General features: G+C 40.5%; 1 protein-coding gene across 1 annotated transcript in view; it reads left to right on the top strand.

The window, feature by feature from the left end:
- LOC143038676 (uncharacterized) overlaps nt 1–5,000 on the top strand; it is an 82,739-nt gene that overhangs the window by 51,634 nt on the left and 26,105 nt on the right. The window lies entirely within an intron of this gene.

The raw sequence follows: 5,000 nt of genomic DNA, 5'->3' as shown, positions 1-5,000 counted from the left end.
AAGGGACGTGGAACTACCTAATGTAGGTCTTATGGTCTCTTGCAGTCTCCTCCAGTCTTATGTTTTTATGTAGTGAGTTCTAGAACTACTGGTCGATTTAAGAAAATACTAGACAACTTTATGGATGGGGATGACAGGTGGTAAAGGACGTGGAACTGCCTTGTTTATGCCTTATGGTCTCTGGCGTGCTGGTGTCCTTCATAGCTTTTGTTCTGGCTGACGGAAGGGGGCACAACGAAGGGATTTAATCATATCTTCAAAGATTTTAGTCTGCCTCATGTCAAGAAATATCATTATTGTTAATATTATTATTATCACTATTGTTATTATTATTGTTATTGTTACTATTATTACTATTGTTTATTGTCATTATTGCTAATATAATTGTTATTGTTGTTATTATTATTATTACTATTATTATTATTATTATTATTATTATTATTATTGTTATTATTATTAATGTTATTGTTATTATTGTCATTATTGTTGTCATTATTATTATCATTAATCATTGTTGTTGTTGTTATTAGTATTATCATTTATTTTCTGTTTATTTATCTATCCATTTACTTGTTTATTTATTCATATATCTGTATATTTATATATTAATCAATTTTACTTATTTATTTATATATATTTTTATTTTATTGCTTTATTTTGTTTTTTGAGGGTGGGGTAGGATCTGATTGGCGAGATTTTGGGCAACGAAATGGATGCCTCCCTCTCTCTCTCTCTCTCTCTCTCTCTCTCTCTCTCTCTCTCTCTCTCTCTCTCTCTCTCTCTCTCTCTCTCTCTCTCTCGTCTCTCTCTCTCTCTCTCTCTCTCTCTCTCTCTCTCTCTCTCTCTCTCTCTCTCTCTCTCTCTCTCTCTCTCTCTCTCTCTCTCTCTCTCTCTCTCTCTCTCTCTCTCTGGAATGATTTGAAGTAGCGTGTAAGTAATTATCCCATATACTTCCTCGGGTATACAAACAAAAATCTCTCCCTCGATGTACAGAATCATATTTCTCGTGAACAAACAAAAAAACAAAGGAACAAATAAGCAAACATCCAACAAAGCAATAGGGAAAAAAACTCGACCGAAAATAATACCTCCGTCCAGAATTCGACCATATCAGTCCGCAGGTCGTGAAACCTTTCGGTTGAGATTTACCAAGTAGGTGGATAATCGATCTGTCCTCCCATCACCTCCAGATGCCCCCTCCCCCGCCCCCCGTCTCCTTCTCCCCCGTCCTCCCTCACCCTACTCGCCCCCCTCCCCCCACCGGCTCTTTTCCCTCGAGGGAACTGGTCAGAGGGAGAGGTCCTTAGAGGGAGGGAGGGAGGGAGGCCAGGGGGAGGGCGGGAAGGGAAGCGAGGGAGCGGTAAGTGGTGGAAAAAGAGGGTAAGGGAGAGGGAGAGGGTGGTGGTGGTGGTGGTGGTGGTGGTGGTGGTGGTGGTGGTGATGATGATGATGATGATGATGATGATGATGATGATGATGATGATGATGATGATGATGACAATGATGACAATGATGATGATGACGAAGATGATGATGATGATAAAGATGACTATGGTGATGATGATGACGCTGATTATAAAGATGATGATGATAAAGTTGATGATGATGACGATGATGATAATGATAAAGATGATGATCGTAGGGGTGATGTCAGTAGTAATGCTGGTGATGATGATGATGCAAATGATGATGCGAACGACTCCAAAGAAATCAATTAATCACGTGGAGAGGGGATATTCAGCCCCGATTGAATAAAATCCTCTAGCGACTTTAGCTAGAGGAAAATCTATAAAGTGTGTGGCCGAATAAGGGATCATATCTTCTTTCCGGCCGCAAATAAGGGATTGGATCTCCTTATAGACGATCCGATGCTTTGGCATTGTTCTGGTACCGTTTTCCTCTCGTCTATATATAATCAAAGGGAAGGTCGTATCCCACCAATGGAATAAAATCGCCTAGCGGCAGTGATAAGAACATTTATGAAGCAGATCTTGGCAGCCAGAGAGTTGGGAAATTGCCCCCGTGTTTGCCTCATCATCGTCGTCAGCACAAAGCGGTGATCGTAGAGCAGAAGTTGATCAACATCAAACTGGTGAATGATGATGATCAGCACTCTGCTAAATCTTGGTCGCGTTGGGAGTGTCGTGGTGTGGTTAGTGGTGACCGTTATTTTCGTTATTTTCTAAATTATTTGGTCCCTCCCTCGCCCCCTAAAAAATTAATGAACGAATAAATATGATGAATAGACAAATAGATAAGAAATAAGATTTGGTCTCCGAGGATACTTGCTAGGCGGGAAAGGCGATGCTACTGAGGAGGAAGAAATGTCGAATTTCTCTCTCTCTCTGATTATTTCTAGTCAATGCCCTTTACATCAGAGTCCTCTCCCTCTTTCTCTTTCCTCCTTTTCTTCCTCCTCCTCTATCTGTCCATAGCGTCTTTTCTCTTTAATATGTGCCACCAGATTTTGACATATGCAGGAAGAATATAGATCCTTGGATGTACGTGCGCGAGCACACACACACACACACACACACACACACACATACGCACACATACACACACACACACCAGCCCTGGGCGGGTTCGAATCCCACTCGGGGTTAAAATGGTTTTAGTATCGCTGCGCTGCGAGTCGTTACTCCAACTCTCGTTGGCGGGGAGTTAGGGTTGTGTGTACGTGTAAGGTCGCAGCAGTACCCATTGATCGGTCATATATGAGCTCTGAGCTCTTCCGGGATCCAAGACCATGGTGAATCACACACACACACACACACACCATCTGAGGTAACATTTCTCTGTACTTAATGACCTGCGCCAGTAAGCGGTATTTCTGCTTAATCTGTTTTTCTTGGATGATCTGGTGATATTTTATGCATACAAGCCATCGCGCACTTTGGAAAAGCGCCCATTCACATGAAAACTAAATTGAGACTACGGTATCGCCATCTATATGTAAACAACACGCCATAATCTATTAAAATCTGCGTCGGTGCGGCGATATTTTGAAAAACCCCAGCCAATGTATGGCAGTACATGTCCTATTAAACCTAACTAATTTTTTTTCTAGCCACCTAAATGCCTACAGTTAACCTGAGAAACTAGCTAACCTAACCCAACAGCCTGATAAAAGCCTCTAAAGTATAGATTCCACATATTTAGCAAAATGGAGGATGACACAAACGCGTCCAGGGGACTTAAAAAAGTGTGGCGTATTTTTAGATCAATTATAATTCCATTTACTTTCAAACAATAATATTTTCTGATGTACTATGATATGCTGAGGCATACCCATTTATGCAAAAAATAAGATAAAATAAAATGAAGATAGAAAAAATCGGAGTGCTTTCATGTTATTAGTACGAATGCCCTAATGAGACGAAACCGCTCGGCCTTACTCTATCATGATGTTCATTTTCATTTTTAGAATCACATGTTTATGTGATTTTTGCTGCATACTTATGTATATATGTATGTGCATGTATGTACCTATGTATGTATATGTATTTATGTATGTATGTATGTACCTATGCATGTATGTGTACACATATACATCAGGAATAAACTTTTAAATAGATCCATCTTTTTTCCACCGTCTTCAATATATGTATTTACCTAATTGTAGTATACAGAAAAGGAACAACGCTCCCGTCTCCTATTCTCTAATTTCATAACTAGCCTCAAATCCATGTACAGTTCCAACTTAATCTATCCTTGATTTCCAATTATCATGTTTAGATTTGAATTCATGTATTGTTCCAGCTTGGGCTATATCATCTAAGCTGTTCCAAGTACAGTATTTATGCATCTATTTGGAAAACTGTATTTCTTAATGTGTTCCCATGACCATCCCTCCCATCCTTAATCAAGAGATATCTTCTGCCAATGCAATCTACCCCCATTGATGACCTGAATACTGTAATCACATCACACAGCACCTCTTTCTCTTCGATCTTTCAAAGTTAGCAGACGCAGTATTTATGTATGCATGCACTGTATAACCCTCACAAAGGGCGGCGCCCGTAGTCATAGACCAAGACTGTAGAAAGTCTTGGGGCCGATCTGACATTATCATTTTTAGTGAATAGACTCAATTTCAATGCGTTCAGGCAAATACAACCACAGCCACGCTCGCTTTCATATACAGGGCGGGATGACACAGTGTTTGGTTCTTTTGTTTATGGTTTGGTCAGGTGAGACGGTGTAGGGTGGTGGAATCGGGCAGGGATCGCCGTGGCAAGGCGGGAGGCGAGTCCGGACGCTTTCCCCTTCACTGCTTAATGTTACCTGCTCCCACGTTATGGTCCATCTTGGTATTTGAACCGACGGCGAGGCCAAGAAAAAAAAAATCTTAACCTGCGTTATCTCACCAAATGTAACCTGTCTAACTTGCCTATTTTGAATAGACAAAGGAATGGATAAATAAATAATTAAGATACACAAACAAATAAATAAAAATGGAAATGATAACTAAGATAAATGTAATCAGCTGTCCCCTGCAATATGCTGCGCATTCCGAACCATAAGAAGACAGTCACTGCGCATGTCGCTATTTTCTTTATGACCGGGGATCTCTGCACCTGCATTGCATCTCTCTTCCCGGAATTTAGAGGTGCAGCCTCCGGGCCTCGCCCTGGGCTCCACCGGACATGAATAGATGTAAGGGTCATCTGTACCTCCAGGCTTTATCTGGGTGCAGAATGCAAACCATCTAACCTTTTTATGATTGATGCCTTATAGTGTTTATAAAGTTATCTTGTTAAGGTTATTTTGATGTTTATTTTCTTGTAGATAGCCGCTGAGTAACCCATGTAGTGAGCACTGGAACTACAGGTTCCTTTAAGAGAAAGTAAAACAACTTATGGGTGGGGATGACAGGTGATAATGGACATGGAACTGCCTAGTATAGGCCTTATGGTCTCTTGCAGTCTCCTTCATTCTTATGTTCTTTTGCCCTGATTTTCATCTGTAGAAATAGTCCAAAATTTTATTTTTTATCA

Source organism: Oratosquilla oratoria, chromosome 24 (genome assembly GCF_046742065.1).
Source record: "Oratosquilla oratoria isolate Oo_2021 chromosome 24, ASM4674206v1, whole genome shotgun sequence".
Classification (NCBI taxonomy): domain Eukaryota; kingdom Metazoa; phylum Arthropoda; class Malacostraca; order Stomatopoda; family Squillidae; genus Oratosquilla; species Oratosquilla oratoria.
The sequence above is the reverse complement of the archived record's forward strand: the minus strand, read 5'-3'. Positions and strand labels throughout refer to the sequence as shown.